This window comes from Hakea prostrata, chromosome 11 (assembly GCF_041222555.1).
Source record: "Hakea prostrata isolate BN-2017 chromosome 11, UWA_Hpros_2, whole genome shotgun sequence".
Classification (NCBI taxonomy): domain Eukaryota; kingdom Viridiplantae; phylum Streptophyta; class Magnoliopsida; order Proteales; family Proteaceae; genus Hakea; species Hakea prostrata.
Window position 1 is genome coordinate 4,021,803 of NC_142610.1, and position 18,709 is coordinate 4,040,511.

An 18,709-nucleotide genomic window follows, 5' to 3' on the forward strand; every position below is an offset into this window, starting at 1 on the left:
ATGTGGGCAATGCTGACATGGCATTTTCCAACAAGTTGAAAATTCTAAACAGGTTCTAGTCCTATTGGGCAATGGTCAATGTTGAAAAATAATGATTTAGACTTGCTTAGGCCCTGATACTTTGCCTCAACACTAAACCGAGCTGTTGTAATCTGCTTCTTTCTCTTCCAAGTGACCAAATTCCCTCCAAGAAATGTATAGTAACCAGTGGTGGATCTTTGATCGTCTTGCGATCCTGCCAATCCGCATCTAAGTAAGCACATGATTTCAGCGTTCATTTCTTTTGTACGCTAGTCCTTTTCTTGGAGCCTTCTTCAAGTACTATAAGATCCAAGATCATTGCATCCTAGTGCAGCTTTTTAGGTGAGTGCATAAATTGGCTGACAACCCCTAGAGCTATGATAAGTCTAGGCAAGTCATAGTGAGGTACATAAGTTTATCTACCAACTGCCTTTATCTCTGAGGATTAGAGAAATCCTCACCGTCATCCTTAGTGAGTTTGAGATGAGGATCCATGTGACTATCCATTGGTTTACACTCAAGCATACTGGTTTCAGTTAACAAGTCCATGACATAATTTTGTTGGGAAAGACTAATAACTTGGCTGCTTCCTAGAATTTCAATTCCAAGAAAAGATTGCAAATGCCCCTAGTCCTTTATCTAAAACCTGAGTACAAAGAAATGTCTTCACTTCCTTAATACTTGTAGTAATCACTTTCAGAAAGAATTATATCATCTACATACACAATTGGTAACATAATTCCAGACTCTATCTCATGTACAAAGATATAGTGATTTGAATAACACTTGGAAAACCCCACTTTAGATAATAAGGCATCTGATCTTTTCAAACCATGCTTTTGGGGACTATTTTATTCCTAGATTGACTTATGAAGTCAACATACTTTAATAGAATTCCCCTCTTAAGCAACAAACATAGGAAGTTGCTTTATACACACTTGTTCAACCAAATCTCCATATAAAAAGGCTTTTTTGACATCTAATTGATGGAGAGGCCATCCCAAGTTAGCCACCAAGGATAATAAAGTATGCACTGAATTCAAATGGGCTATTGGAGAGAAAGTTTTAAAAAAAAATCTACATCACAAGTCTGGTTATACCCCTTTGTAATGAACCACGCATTAAAGTACTCCACAGAACCATCAAAATTATATTTAATCACAAATATTCTACGACATTGAACTAGGTCTTTACCTGAAGGCTGATTCACAAGAGCCCCATGTATTCCTAGAATGTGAAGCCTCAATTTTAGATTCCATTGCAACTTTCCACCCTGGATCAAAGAGAGCCTCAAAGTATGTAGATGGAATAGTAATAGAAGACAAGGACGAGGTAAAGCTATGGTAATGAGTTGGCAAGTGAGAGGTAGTAACATAATGAGAAATAAAATACAAAACATTTGACCGTTAAGAACATGAACCTGTACCTTTCGTCAAAGCAATGGGAAGATCCTTAGGATTATTTGACATTGGAGTAAGATCTATAGAAGAAGTGATATCAATGGTTATACCATTTGACTGTTTTTGTTTCTTTTGTCAATAATAGACTTGCAATGGTGAAAATTGGACTTGCACCTCATTCGGATCTAAAAATATAAGAGGGTTGTCTAGGTCTTCAGAGGGAAGCTCAGAACATTCTGGTGTTTCCTTAGGCACCCCAACAGTTTGAGCAGTCATAACTGAAAATGACCCAACTACAGGTTGGGGGGGGGGGGGTTAAACGTGTCATCTTCAGACAACTAGTTAGGATCATAATATGGAGTATCTTCAAAGAAAGTAACTTAATTGTGACAAATCAACACTTATTTACAGGACAAAAAATTTTGTAACCATTTTGAAACTAAGAATAACTTAGAAAAATACACTTGTGAGCCTTGGCAGAAAACTTATCTTTGGGTTGAGGCAAAACATGTGCATAACATACACAATGAAGGATAGAGAACTCGAAACGGTATCTTAATTTGCAAAACTGAAGATGGCATTCGTTTTATCAAAGTACATGCTATAAGTACAACATCGCACCAATACTGTCTGGGATCACTCATATGGAGCATAGAGTCCTTGCTACTTCTAACAAATGCCTATGTTTCTGTTGACTACACCATTTTGTTGTGGTGTTTATGAAACAATTGGATTGATGAAGAATTCCTTTAGTAGAAGTGTAGAACATGAGTCGGAAATTGTATTTTGCATATACTTTTTAAGGCATTATCAATATGAAAAATTTTGACAAAGGTATTGAGTTAATTAGAAACTTCAGCCAAAAAGTTTGTAATTATTTTAGAACTTTTGTTTTGATCCTTTATTAGAAATAAATAGGTAAATGTGGAAAAGTTATTTACAAAAATAATAAAATACTGAAAACTAAAATGATTGGGGAATGTGACAAGGCCCCAAAATATTGGAATGAATTAAAGAAAACAGACTTATACTTCTAGATTTAGTCATGACAGGAAAACTTGTTCTTACGATGTTTTCCTAATTCACATGCCTCACAATTTATTGGAGTAACTTTTTTGCAATCAGTTACTACCAATCTAAGCCTACTAGGAGAAGGGTGTTCCAAACAATAGCAATAATGCCAATCCAACGGAGACACACTATACGCCTTCATAGCAGAAGAATTAACGTTTGGTAGAGTATACTCTATCTTTTTCAATTCCTTTACCAATCCTCCTTATACTTCGAAGATCCTGAAATTCAATAAAGGATGGGAAGAACACTGCAAAACAATGTAAAACTTTGGCAATATGACTCACAAAAATAAGATTAATTGGAAATTTTAGAATATATAAAACAAAGGAATCCATTACCAATTGCAGACAACTTCTCCACGTTGGCCATAACAAGAGGGGTACAGTTAGGAGACTTAGAAAATTCTGAAAATAGGGAAGAGGTATCAGCAATATGCCCGGAGGCCCAAGAGTCCACAATCCAAGAACCCGAAGCATAAGACTCAGTGTATATACTTGTTTGAGTGAGATTGGGAGTGGATGTACTTTAGCTTTACTCCAATTGTTTTTGGTGCTTTAGGATTTGTTTGAGGTCTACACTAGGAGAGGAGTAACTTGTGGATGCCACAAAAGAGGACCCAATAGAATGATCAGTAGGAGTTTCACTAGTAGATATTGTCATGCTAACATATTCTTTGTCCACTCAGGAAGACCATGCTTGTCTCAACAATTTTCTTTAGTGTGAGTTTGTTTGCCATTGTAAGAACACAATTAATTTCCTTATGACAAATTTGGTGGAGTGTGATCTCCTTCTCTTCCTCTTCATTAGCCAACACCTCTTTCCACGTGATGTATAGGTACCATGGCCTCGACCAACAACCATGACTACATTCTCTTTGCTTCCTTGAGGATTTATACTTCGACTAATACATAACAACTTATAGAATGCATCACTCAAGGTAAGAATAATTTCGGATGTTAAAATCTAACTTTTACCTATTTAAAATTCTAGGTTGAAACTAGCAAAAAATCATTTTAGATATAAAATTCAGCATGTTGTGTTTTTAATGTTCCAGTAGGCATTAGGGCTCAATTTGGGCTATGCTATTTAGCCTATTTTAGACCTTCTAAATACAATTGGGGCCTTAGATTTGTGACAAACAAGTGTATATATGAGTTCCAACTTGACCCTAACTTTGAAACCAATATGCTGACTTATAAACTATGATTATACAACCATTACTTGATTTAAATGAAGACATAAAGATCTAAAGTCATATAATACATCAAACATGTTTATTTGTTCACAATTTCTCGTCTCAACATCAGCTTACTTGAATAAGTTACACCACGAGAACACGAGAGTAAATCAATGATCTCCACTACCTCCATCAGTTAGCACATAATTTTTGAAAAAAAAAATGAAGTTTGGGAATGAGTACTTTTGGAAATAAGTGAAAAATAGAAAGGATCTTGAGTTAGCGAGAATCCTTGTTTTCCTTGTTTATGTAGAGCTTAGTTGTTTTTTTTGTTGAGACCATTGGAGTGTTCTATAGGTAAAGTCTTTGGTTGAAGGAGGGTTACACGATGAGTAAGGCCTCCTAGCCTCTTCTCTAATCTTCTTCTTCTTTATGTCACCATTATGGTTTTTCCTCTTAATCTACTCTCTAACTTACATGGTATTAGAGTGGTGCGGCAGAAACGTGAGCAACTTGTTGTGATGAGTTTTTTAGGGGAACTTGGGAAGGATTTTAATTCAAAAAAATCTCAAATCCTAGGTGGTGACAAAGTGCCCACCTTAATCGACACCTTCTCTAGGGTTCTCCAAGTTTCTAAAGAGAACTCTCATGATCCTACATCTAATTTGCACTTGCCTCATTCATTGATAATTGGGGATCCAATTCTAGATATACTCGTGGTCATAGGGCTACTATTAGAAAGGGGGGGGGGGGAAACACCTCTAAAAATGCACCAGTGAGGACTTGCCACTTAGTCAAGTCACATTCAGAGATTTTGTTGGAAATTGCATAGCAAACCCCCTCAGGTGGCAAATATTGCTACTGCTAAAGAGATCATGTCTATACCCCAACAGCTTGAAGATTAAATGATGAAGATATCTGCAAAAGATTTTATTCTCTTTACCTAGTTTCAGGTAGCCCAATCCCAATCATCTGCAACTACATTTGTGCAGACAGATAATACAATGACTTGCCTCTTGTCTCATTCTAGGTCCTAGATCATTGAATCTGGTGCCACTGATCACGTGATTGGCACCCCAGGTATCTTTTATTCTTTCAATTCATCTACTTATGTGGTCACCCCTTACGAAGAGTTCTTGCCTCATAGTTAAAGGCACTGGAATTATTCCTCTTACCCCCTCCCTAACCTTATTTTTAGTCTTACAAGAATTTCCATTTAATTTATTGTCGGTTCATAAACTTACCACTAGAGTATAATTGTTCTATTGCCTTTTTTCTTGGCTTTTGTCCATTTCATGATCTTATGATGAAGAAGAGACGCTTGGTAAGGGTTGTGTGTCTAGGGGCTTGTATTTTTTGACACTATTTGTGGTATGTTTGAGCATCTCTCTACCACATTAGATTCATTATAGACTAGGTCATTCTTCTTTGAAAAAATAAAAAATATTAGATAGCCGTTTTCAACATATTTCCGAGTTATAGTGTGAGTCATGTCAGTTTGTGACGCTTGAGCTATCCATCTCGGGTTGTCAACCGATCTCCATTTGCCTTAGTTCATTCTAATGTTTGGGTTTGTGTCCTATAGTTTTTAATTTTGGGTTTAGGGGTTTTGCTACTTTTGTGGATGATTTTTTAAGAGTCACCTAGATTTATTTAATAAAACACCATTCTAAATTATTTAATGTTTTTGTAATTTTGTTATGGAAATTCATACTCATTTTGGCATTATGGTTAAGATTCTTTATAGTGATAACGTGAAGGATACTTTTCCTACCTTTTCACCTCCTTTATGATTTCTAATGATATCCTTCATTAGTCCTTGGGCATGGTTTGATCGGTTCATCGGTGGTGTTAGGTTTTGGACTTACTAGTTGTACCAATGACCATTTAGTGTTTTACTATTGCTCTAGTTTGAGGGTCTGTTTCTCATCATTTATGTTGATGACATTATTGTTATTGGAGATGATTCTATTGGGATCGATAAAAATTATATTTACAATAATAGTTTCAAACTAAGGACTTGGGAAGCATGAAATATCTTTTGGGTATAGAAGTTGCTCAATCTAACAGAGAGATTTTCTTGTCACAATGAAAGTATGTACTTGATTTGTTGACAAAGATTGGGTAGCTTGGCTCTAAGCCTCTAGATAACTCTTATGGATCCTAATGCGAAGGTTATGCCAGAAGATGGAGACGTTCTTGATGATCCAGAAAAGGTATTGAAGGGCTAGTTGGAAAATTGGGTTATCTCATTGACTCACTTGATATTGCCTTTCCCGTTAGTGTTGTGAGTCAATTTTTGTCTACCCCTAGGACATCTCATTGGGATGCAGTTCTCTGAATATTGAGGTACCTTGAAAAGGCTCCTGGTTGTGGACTACCATGCGGAGATGATGATCATAGAAGAGTTGAAGTGTTTTTTTGATGCAGATTGGGTTATATCACTAGTTGATAGGAGGTCAACCACATGCTAATGTACTTTGATTGGTGGTAATCTTATATATTTGAAGAGTAAGAGACAATCTATTGTGGCTAGGTCAAGCATAAAGTTTGAGTATATAACTAGGGCATGGAACACTTGGGAGTTGATATGGACCAAACACATGTTGAAAGAGCTAGGCTTTGGTGATGATTTTTGTATGATAGTATTGTGTGATAATCAAGCTGCTACTTATCCAGTGTTTTATGAACATATAAAACATATTGAAGTTGATTATCACTTTGTTCGGGAATAGTAGCTGAGTTACTCACAAAATCCTTAGGGGTTGCTAGGATTGACTACATTTGTAACAAGCTGAGGCATGTTTGATCTCCATATTCTAGTTTGAGGGAGTGTTAGAATGAGTATTATTGGAATAGGAGGAGAATAGAAAGGATCTTGAGTTAGCAAGAATCCTTGCTTTCCTTGTTTATATAGAGCTAAGTTTCTCTTTTTTTATTTTTTATTTCCTTGCTGGTAGTAATTGGTGTTCTATAAACAAAGTCTTTGGTTGAAGGAGGCTTCCGCAAAATGAGTAAGGTCTCCTAGCCTCTTTGCTAATCTTTTTCTTCTTCTTCCTCTTTCCTTCTGGTTTTTCCTCTTAATCTACTTTGTAATTTACAGGCAATAATACTCACCTTGCTTTAAGATGGCTTCAAAATCATAAGATCTTTGTTGTAGATGAGCTAAATAGAACCAGCCCACAACCCCGACCAACCGGACCACGGAAGGCCCGAAGACAGCGGGGAGAAGAGAGGGACCCCATTGATAACGAGCAAAGACCGAGCCCAGGACAGCGAGAACCCCGCAAAGCATGCGGGTAAGGAAAGCACACGGTGAAGAGATAGTGAACACAAGACCCCCAGCACAACCGAAGGACCCGAAACTAGACTCGATTGAATTGTGAAGAAAACCTCACCAAGACGAAGCCCAAAACCCACGAAGTCGAACTAAACCGCCGAAAAAAGGGACCCTGGTTGAGCCACGACCAAAGCCGCAGCCAAGTAATGATCCAGGAAACTCCAAAATAACCCGAGCCGAGCCATATGCAACACCCGAAGGGGAGAGCCCCAAAGCAACCCAGGAAGTGAAGGGTAACCACCAAAAACACAGACAGACGCCCCACCAACACAAGGAGAACACACCACCTACCACCCTACCACCCCGCGTGAGACAGGAGAGAGCAACCGCAACCACACCCAAGGGCCACCAGCAACCAGACCAGCCACAGATGAGCCCCCACCAAGCCAGCAAGACGACCTCCAACACAGCATGATAAAACGAGGAGGAGCAGCATGTCTATCAAATGATTCCAAACAAACATAAGTCCCCAGCACATGCCACCATGTCAAGCAACAACCCAAACCAGCCATAAGCTGTCACGAACGAAGCCAAAGGGGCCAAGACCATGGATTATGGTCGATTAAGTGTCCTCATATGCAAGCATCCCCAAGCGATTGACCGAACACGGAAAACCAACGGATGAAAACCCCAAAACACACGCCGAAGAGAAGGTCGACCCGGTCGAGCCACGACCAAAGACCACGACCAAAGGGCAACAGCAACAGCGAGACCCACACATCCGATCTCCGACCTCAACAAGATGTGTTTAGGGTTAACAACGGACCACGGTACTCAATCATCACAACCAACCAAGGTAAGGAGGTATCTCCAAAACAAATAGGCCATCAACAGAATTGTGTCTTACAAAAATAGAATCTGATTCAATTATGTAAGACGATACATGTGTTAGGACGGAGACGGAAATACTCTGCATGTAAAAATGATTACAGCAGATGATCACAAACATGATGTAACAATGAAGATGTATTGGATGCATGAGAAATGATGAATTTGAAATGGATGCCACGAAACGGGATTGGGGAGTGTCCTATGACACCCGGGCACGGAGGGAAAAAGGGAGTCCCGAAGGTGCCACGACACCCGGGTATTGGATGACAACAAGGATTGCTAGGAGTGGCTAGGATGCGCGTGCGACCCGAACGGAAGGGCAGAGACCGAATGACGGGAGTGAGGGAGGGCGCCAGGCCGGTAACCAACCGGTAGGGGAAATAAATCAGCACGGATACGAAAGGGGCCAAGGTAGGGTGAGGCAGACGGGCCACGGGCGCCAAGACCGGAACCAACCGTGAGAGGACGGAGAGCCCGACAGTGGATGACCAAAGGGTGATGAGTCGAAAGGGACGGACCAGGTGAAGGAACCGGAAAGGACGCGGGCGACGAATGGAGATCGGATCGACGAACGCGAGAGATGACGCAGGGCAGGCCGGACAGCGCCGAGACATACCAAACGTGATGTGAGAGAGCGGGACCGATCCACCAGGGAGATGACTATCGAACTCCGAGACCCAAGAATCGATGATTGAGGGGGAGGACAGCCACCCAAAGAAGTATGGGCAAACAAAGCATGTCTACCAAGAGACAGCATCATAGAGTTAGAATCAATGCATCATATGCCATATCACAGCAATGATATGTATCGTATGATTAAATGGAATAACACCGTGAGTCTGAACTCACCGACAAATGTAGATACCACAAGACCGAAGAAGAGGCACCCCCGAGACGGACGACCAACACCCCGGGGGACGGGAAGACGAGGTTGGGGAGGAGGAACAGACGGGAGCCCACGAAGGGGGAGCGAGACGGGCCCACCACACCAGAGGAGACCAAAAGGACAAAAGAAACCAGCAGACCCCACCGGTCTAAGGAACCGGTCATGAACAACTTTGGATTATCGATACGAACGTAAAACAACAACCACGGCCGGAGGGTGATTAAACCTCACCGATCACAACACCGAAACGCGACGAAGAACACACAGATACTAGATAGTGTTACCGATGAGCAGAATGTACGGAGTGGGAGGCATGGTCTCGATTTTTGATCCGGGGGATCACATTCCCGGGTATGCCAGATGGGGTACCGGCTGGGTAGATGTGACAAAATACCTTGTTGATATAGCTTAGGTAGAGATCCAACCATCTAGTGAAAAGGTCCGGCCAAAGCACCAAAACCAGCAAAGGGGAAAGGAGTGTTGAGACCAAGTCAATATCGAGATATCAAAGACTGGGTTTAGCTGAGGTCTTACGAGTTCCAAGATCTTGAGTTAAATTGAGATCTCGGCTGAGATTTTGTATTTTTTGTGTCAACTCAGCTTGCATAAGATCTCATCTTGAGGTCTCAAAAAAATCAAGATCTCAAAAAAACAAGAGCCTGCGAGACCTCCAACCATGTTCGTGGTTGTACCCAATGCTCACTAGGTAATTTTGTTTCTTATTTGGTTCGTCAGAAACTTTTCATTTTTTTCGTGGGGCATCTTATCATGTTCCTAAGTCTGTTAGTGAGGCAGTATCTCATCTTGGCTGGTCAGCAGCTATGGAGGAAAAGTTATTGGCTTTGGAATGCAATGAAACTTGAGATCCGGTACCTTTATCGCAAGGTAAGACAGTTGTTGGTTGTTGATGGATGTTTGTTACGGAAAGTGAACTCCGATGGTTCCTTGGCTCGATTGGCAGCTCATTTAGTAGCAAGGTGATATACCTAATTTTATGGAGTTGATTACCTAGACACTTTTTCTCATGTTGCCAAGCTTGCTTCTTGTTGAAGTATATGCAAGTTTAGGCTATTTTACTATTCACGTGAATAGTAAAAGCTATTTTTACGGTTCACGTGAACAGTATTACTGCTGTTGATGCTACTCTACTTTCTATTTCTAATGTAGGAGTCTTGCTACATAAGTTTTTGGAGTTTCTAGAAAGCATAGTTTACATTTTGGTGGTAGTTTCTATTTTTAAAACTTAATATTTTAGGAGTTGGAAAGTTACTAAAGCTGTAATTTGTTGTTGTTTTTTTTTTTTTTTCTAGAGGACAGTTTCTTGTCTCTCAAGTTGTATTAGATTCATTAGAAGCTATAAATAAAAGGGCTTTGCGACTCTAGACTCTTTAGCTAGAATCACATGCCTCTTTGTTCTTCATCTCTCTTCTCTTTTTCTTCTCTCTTTTCTCTTTTCTCTCTCTTCTCTTTTCAAGTTCAGCTGTTGTTTTGATTACTTAAAGTTTGTTGTCTAACATGGCATCAGAGCTTTTTTTGAATCAAAATAGTGTTATTTTCAATATTCTCTTCTGAAGTTCTCTTTTGTTTTTTTGTTTTCCTTGGTGTGCAGCCACATAATGATGTATATTATGGACTAGTTAGATCATGTATTCATGTGAATTGATTTTCTCTACCTATTATCTTACTCTTACAAGTTCCAAAATTTGGATTAAATATTGTTTCTACCTACCTTTGTTACCTCTTTTTGCTGCACTTTGCAAATTTCTTTCTTTCTTTCTTCTTTTTTTTTTCCCCCTCCTATTTGGTCCTAAGGTTGCAGAATTTTTTTTTGTGCTCCTTCTACTTCAAGTCTGGGAAACTAATTTGAGTGATATCTACCTCAGTTTAATGTCTTCACTTACAAGTGACTCAACCATGAGTATGGCTGAATCTAAAGGATCTTAAGGAGATCATGTAAATGTTCAAATTATATCTATCAAGCTCAAAGGTAGTTCTTTTTACTTGTTGTGGTCATAAGCGGTCCGGGTGTACAAACTTGTAAAAGGTAAGCTTAAGATCATTGAGGATGAACCTCTGCTGAGACTAACCAATCCTATTTTAGTTGGATCCAAGATGATGCAATTATCAAAATTTGGATGTGGAATAGTATGGAACTTGATATTGCAGCGAAGATTATATTCCATAAGACTGCAAAGGGAATATGGGATGACTTGCAAGAGACCTATTCCCAAGCTAAAAAATATGAGTCGGATTTTTAGTATTTATGAAAAACTATTTCAATTTCAGCAAGTTGACAAGTCTCTGCAAGATTATTATAACTCCTTTAAAGGCATGATGGTTGAGTTGAATGTCTTTCAACCTCTCACCACAGATATAGAGAACCTTAAGGCCAAACGGAATTAATTTTTTTTAGTCCAAGTTTCTTGTAGGATTGAACCCTAAACTGAAATTTGTCAAAAGACATTTTCTTGCTGGTGAGCATATCCCTAATCTTTGTGAAACATATTCTAGACTTCAACGAATTGCCTTGCTTGAAGGGAGTTCTCCAAAAAAATTTATAAAAGAGAAAATTTAGCCTTAACTAACTGTCGTGGAAGGGGATGAGGTCATGGTTTTAGGGGGAGTTAACAAGTCTTCTGGAGGTCGTGGTGTTCAATTGTCTGATAAGACATCTTGACTTTGTACTCATTGTGGTAAAACAATGCACTTAGTGGAAGATTGTTGGGCCAAGCACCTTGCTAATCATGTCGTTTCTGATGGTGTTACTGATACTGTAGCAAACAATGATAGTGGATCTGAATCTTCTTCAAGGGACTTGTCTAAGACTATAAGAGATGATGTAAGCTAAATCCTTTGCCGATTGTAAAATATTGAGACCAATGCTTCCACATCCATTGGTACTTTTGCTGCCACACTTTTTCATGTAGACACTTCTCACTTCTACTTCCACCCTTTGGATCATTGATTCAAGGGCCTCCCACATGACTGGTAAGTCATCACTTTTTAGCTCTTTCTTTTTATATTTTATATTTTATATTTTAAATCTACCACTAAAAATTCTATTGTCATAGATAATGGGACTTCCACACCTATTCTAGGCTTTGGAAGTGTTTCTCCTACACCTTCTCTTACATTGTCATCCGTACTTCTTGTTGCTAACCATCTTTTTAACTTATTATCTATTTGTCAGTTAACTAAGTATGCATTTGGTAACGTTTCCCTTTTGAGAAGCCAGTTCTTATGCAAAACTGTTTTTTAATGTTTCTGTGCTAAAAGACCGTTATTTGCTTGAAAATGGGCATTTGATAAATCCGTTCTGAAAATATTTTTAGAACACTAATAGAATATGTTGGTTTTTTTTTTTTGGTTGAAAAATAAGTTGGTGTTTGATAAACTTGTTCGAAGGCTTCAATTTGAACCAATTTTATCACTTCCGTTTCTGTTCTTTTGTAAAAGCATCTTTTTGATGTTCTGCAAAAAGTGTTCTTTAGAACACTTTTCTGACCGGTCCGTTCTTAAAGAACAGAAGAATGAACCGTTTGATCAAACGCCTCTAACTCGTTCTTCCGTTCCCAAAGAACAGAAGAATGCCAAAAACGTTTTTTAAGAACGTTATCAAACGCGCCCTAAAGCACCAAACTGTTTTGTGATTTTTACTCCCACTTATTGAGTTTTCTAGAACCTTCACATGAGGAAGACGATTAGTGGAGGGTGTGAAAGGAACTTACTCTACTATTTGGACTATGTTGCCCCTATTGCGGCTCTCTCTGATGATGGTGTAGATGCTCTCCAGTGGCACTGTCATTCATGTCATCTTTCTTTACTTAGATTAAAATTTTTATTTCTTGTTTTTAAATCAATGTCCAGATTAAATTGTGAAGCGTGTGAGTTAGAGGGAATTAGTATAGGCATGCTCTATCCCTTGTAGTGAGTCCTTGTTTTCTCTTGTTCATTCCAATATTTGGGGTCCTTGTAGAATTAGTAATACGCATGGTTTTTGATATCTTGTCACTTTTGTGGACGATTTCTCCTGTCTTACATGGTTGTATCTTTTAAACGATCAAACAAAGTTCTTAACTACATTTAAAAGTTTTATTCATGAAATTCGAACTCAATTTTCTCTTCCTATTAAATTTTTTCGGGTTTGATTATGCTTTAGAATATGTGCAACATGATATATCTAACCTTCGTGATTCTCTTGGAATGATTCATCAAACCAGTTGTTCATTCACTCCCCAACAAAATGGAGTGGCTGAACACAAAAATCATCACCTCTTGGAGGTTGCACACGGTATTTTGATTCAGATGAATGTTCCCAAGAGTTATTGGTGTGATGTGGTTTTGACTACTGGTCATTTAATTAATCGAAAGCATATGACTTTGCTTTCTGAAAATTCTCCTTTTTCAATTGTTTTTCCCAATTGAGAACTGTTTTTTAGTTCCACCCAAAATTTTTGGTTGTGTGTGCTTTGTTCACTTACCACATCCTTTGGATAAACTTTTCACCCGTTCTGTTAAGTGTTTTTTTCTTGGGTACTTACGTACTCAAAAAGGTTTTTGTTGTTATGATCCGGTTCTTCGCAAACAATTTATAAGTGTGGATATGACCTTTTTTGAAGACACTCATTATTCTAGTCAATTTGTGTTTGTTAAAAACTATGTTTTGGATGATACTCCTATTCCCTCTTTAGTTCCTTCCGCTAGTAGTGTTCCTCTATAGGTTTATGAGCGGAGACATAAGTTGGCAAGACATATTTTGGATAGTAGAGTTCCTCCTAATAATATTAGCGGTTCTCCTTTAGTGGAGCCTGAAGCTGGCCCTACGGATGTTCCTTCTTCATCCTCTCCACCGGCGGATTCTTCTAGTGGAGATCCCACTTTGCCTTCAGATGACTTACCAATTGCTTTGAGGAAAGGTTCTTGTACTTGTACATTATGCTCTAACATTGTTTATCTTATTTCCAATTTTGTCTTTATCTCCCACCTCCCTCCTAGCTTTTGTTGCCTTGCTTTGTCTATATCTGCCATTCATATTCCGACCCATCATGCCGAGTCTCTTAAAATTCCAAGCTAGAAAGCCACCATGGATGTGGAAATAAATGCTTTACAGTCTTGTCATACATTGTCTTTAGTAGACTTACCTCCTGGGAAAGATGTGGTCCGCTATCGGTGGATGTATATTGTTAAGTACCATTTTGATGGTACGGTTGAAAGGCTCAAGGCTGGTTGGTGGCTAAGGGCTATACACAAACATATGGTGTGGATTATTTTGAGACTTTTTCTCCTGTGGCGAGACTTAATTCTATCCGTGTTTTGATTTCTTTGGTTGTGAATTATGATTGGCCTCTTTTTTAGCTTGACATAATAAATGAATTATTATATGGTGATCTTTATGAAGAAGTTTACATGGAGCAACCTCTAGAGTATGTTGCTCAAGGGGAGGACAATGTTTATGTTTGTAGGCTTCATAAAGTAATTTATGGACTCAAATAGTCTCCACGGGCTTGTTTGAGAAATTTAGCAAGACTGTAAAGTCTTTTGGATGTGTACAATGTTATTTTGATCACTCCATCTATGTTAGACAACAGGGTGATTGTGTTGTCATTATGATAGTTTATGTTGATGATATTGTTCTTTTAGGTAGTGATGTTAATGCAATCCATATAGTCAAGGCACACTTACAAAAATCTTTCCAAACCAAAGACTAAGGTGATCTACAATATTTCTTGGGGATTGAAGTGATCCGTAGTAAACAAGGAGTAAGTTTGTCACAAAGGAAGTATGTGTTAGATATTTTAACTGAGACTAGCATGCTTGCTTCTAAACCTAGCGACATTCCTGTGGATCCTCAATTGAAGTTAAGACATGATGACGGTGACTTGTTGGATGATGTCCATCCTTACAAGAGTCTTGTTGGGAAATTTATTTATCTTATTGTTACTTGTCCTGATATTTCTTATTCTGTTGGTATGTTGAGTCAGTTTATGCTGTCTCCCAGGAGGCCCATTGGGACTCAGCGATGAGAGTACTTCGATACCTCAAGCATGTGCCTAGAAAAGGGCTCACCTATCGGCCAAATCGGAGTATGGACTTGGTTGCCTTTTCTAATGCAAATTGGGCTGGATCCGTCATTGATCGCCGGTCAACTACAAGTTATTGTACTTTTCTTGGTGGAAATCTTGTGACTTGAAAGAGTAAGAAACAATCCACCATTGCCCGATTTAGTGCTAAAGCTGAGTATAGGGCTATGGCTCACACCATTGCTGAATTGATGTGGCTTCGTTCGTTGTTAGAGGAAATGGGATTTCCAGTTTCTGCCCCTCTAAAAATGTTTTTTGATAATCAGGTAGCCACTTACATTGCTAGTAATCCGGTGTTCCATGAGAGGATGGAGCATATACAGGTAGACTATCACTTTGTGCGTGATGCAGTCAAGAAGAAGCTTATAGCGACTCCTTTGGGGTGCGGTCCATTAGAAAGGCAATATTCGTGTCTGCGCTCTGCTGTCCCCCCCCCCCCCCCCGGATAATTCAGCTTGCCCACCAACCAATGATACTTCTCAGGATCACTCAATAAATCTCCACCATCAGCCACAAGTTTCACGAGATTCATAGGACTATCCAATGGCCAGAACCTAGCACGCTAGGCTCTGTAAGCATTTGCAAGACATAATTGCGCCAAGAAAGACAAGTACCCTTCTTTGAATGAGCAACTTCAATCCCTAAGAAGTATTTTAACTTTCCAAGGTCTTTGGTTTCAAATTGTTGTTGTAGATGTGTCTTCAACTGTGCAATACGATCAACATCCTTCCTAGTAACCACTATATTATCCACATACGCTTGCAAAAAAAAAAATCACACCATCTTCCAGAGATGGCAAACAAAATGGTAATTCTCACATCATAGCAAGTTTGAGCTATGGAATGATACTGAGAAGTATCATTTGTTGGAGTGTTGAAGTATACGCAAGTTTGAGCTCTACTGACCAGCTAGTTTGGCTTGCATCTAACTTTTTATAGGATGTCTCATTGGGTTGTTGTCATAATAATGTTGCGATGCTTAAAGAAGTCTGCAAGACAAGGTCTCTTGTATTCTGACCACGAACTGAAAGCTTTTTTAATGCTTACTGGGCGGGTCTCCGGTTGATAGGAGGTCCACTACAGGATACTATACTTTTGTTGGTGGAAATGGAAGAGCCAGTAACAAACTGCCATGGCCAGGTTAAGTGATTAATTCAAATATCGAGCAATGGCTTATAGTGCTTGTGAACTTTTATGGCTGAAACAGCTCTTAGTTGAGCTTGGCCTTGTTGATACTTGTCCATTAAAGTTATGGTGTGACAATCAAGAAACTGTCCGCATTGCTTCTAATATAGTTTTCGTGAGAAAACTGAATATATTGAAGTTGATTGTCACTACTTTCGTACAAGACTGCAAAGCTTATTTCTCCACAACGTGTTCATACTGGCAAACAACCTATAGATGCTTTTATTAAAGCTATGGAGTTGGAGGATTTCATGACATTTGTAGCAAGTTGGGCATGATTAACATTTATGCTTCAACTTGAGAGGGAGTGTCAGAATATATTATCGAGATCCCGATGAATCTCAATATTGAGTTGGCGGTAATCACCTCTAGCCTTGGACACCAAGATCCTAAAGAGGGTTGCTTTTGTCTTTGGGTTTATTCTGTTTCCTATTGTATTGGTGCTGGGTTTTGCCTATATCTATGAAAGGATTAGGGAGCTCAACTAATTGTTGGACTCCCATAATTGCAGCCTATTCTTCTTCTTGCTTCACTTTTCTATTTCTTATAACTTACAATCATAGAATTACACTCAAAATGTTGTCCAATGCCTTAAAATGACAGAAATGCCCTTGGATGAGTGGCCAACACTATGAGACCTTTGGATGCATGGCTAAACCCTTTTAATTGTGTCATTGCCACTACAAACGCTATGTGAACTGCTGGAAATGCTGAGAACACTGTCCAGTCACTACATTCACAAGAAGTATGCCAGCATTTGCTCTCTGTGAACTCTATATGCGCCATATTGACAACAGTGACAACTGACACATCATGACTATGTGTTCGAAATAGGTTCTCACTAGCATAGATATACTACATTGCTTTGTATTGCATTGTTTTAGTGACCATCTTACCTTAAAGCTCATAAAATTAGGGAGGAGAGAGGGTGAAGGTAGAGGTGACCAAGAAGATGAAGAGAGTAAATACGGACAAAGGGTGGGCGTAGAGAGAGTAAGAGGGACGGACAAGAAAAGGAGCTAGATGAAAGGGAGAGAGTGGGGTGAACTGTGTATATATGAAAAGGAAATTCAAAGTTATCTCAAATTTTGGGAATATGTTAACTTGGGGAGGGGGGGTTTCATCTATAGAGGATGGAGAATAAAGTTTTCTCTCTCGTTTTAGGGTTAGGGTAACTGCTTCTTCTGGTGGTGGAAGATCCTGGTGTTCTTTTCATTTTGTTAATGTCTCTTGCATTAAGGATTGGAATTAGTTTAGTGGGGGATTGTTGAAAAATAGGGTATTCGCTGTTTTTGATTCACAGAGGAAGGGTCTTTTTTTTACACAAGCAGCAGCTGTCCAACTTTAATTTTTTTTTTTTTTGGCAGATTAAAAATTAAATCATTGACACCTCTTTTGTTTCATTCTCTACTTCTCTTCTTCTCTTCTTCTCTTCCTGCCACCTCTTGGTCTCTGTTAATTGTCTCCGCAACTTAAAGTTAGTCTGTTACTTTCTTTTTAGGGTTGGAGTCTTCTGTTTCACACTCTTTCGCTTTATCTCATCCCACCTCATCTTTGTGTCTGTTAATTTTTCTCCGTGACTTGATACTCTATTTCTTTCTTTTTAAGGTTAGGGTTACCGTCTCTCATGGTGGTGGAAAAGTCTTGGTGCTTCTTTTCATTTTGTTAATGTCTCTCTGTGTTATGACTAGGGAGTAATTTGTAGGGGTTTGCTGTGGTCCCTGTTTTGGTTCATAGAGAAAGGGTCCTTTATTTACATAAATGGCAGCTGTCCAACATTTTATTGACGAATTAAAGATTAAATTGACCCCTCTTCTCTCTGCCCCCCCCCCCCCCCAATTTTTTCTTTCTTTCCCAGCCTTCTCTCAGCCTCTGCTATAACTTAAAGTTAGTCTGTTACTTTCTTTTTAGGGTTGGAGTCTTCTGTTTCACACTTTTTCGCTTTATCTCATCCCACCTCATCTTCGTGTCTATTAATTTTTCTCCGTGACTTGATACTCTATTTCTTTCTTTTTAAGGTTAGGGTTACTGTCTCTCATGGTGGTGGAAAAGTCTTGGTGCTTCTTTTCATTTTGTTAATGTCTCTTTGTGTTATGACTAGGGAGTAATTTGTAGGGGTTTGCTGTGGTCCCTATTTTGGTTCATAGAGAAAGGGTCCTTTATTTACACAAATGGCAGCTGTCCAACATTTTATTGACAAATTAAAGATTAAATTGTTGACCCCTTTTCTCTCTCTCCCCCCTAATTTTTTTCTCTTCTTTCCCAGCCTTCTCTCAGCCTCTGCTATTTTTCTTGGCGACTTGAAATTAGTCTGTTTCGTTCTTTTTAGGGTTAGAGTCTTCTCTTTCACCCCGCCTGCTCTCGGTCTCTCTTTCTCTGCAACTTAATACCCCATTTCTTTCTTTTTAGGGTTTCTGTTTCTTCAGTTGGTGGGTAGATCTTGGTGTTTCTTTTTCATTTTGTTAATGTCTCTGCTTTCGGGTTTGGAACTAATTTAGTAAGGTTTTGTTGAAAAATGGGTGGTTCCTGTTTTGAGTCTTTTGACTCAGAGAAGGGTTCTTCGTTTACACAAATTGCTGCTGTCCAACATTTTATTTGATAAATTAAAGATTCAATTGTTGAGGCTTTTCTGTTTCTGCCAAGTACTTGGGAATCTCTCCATGAGCTTAGTTTATGGGTTCTGATCTACCCTATTGACAATGTAATTTGGGTTTCG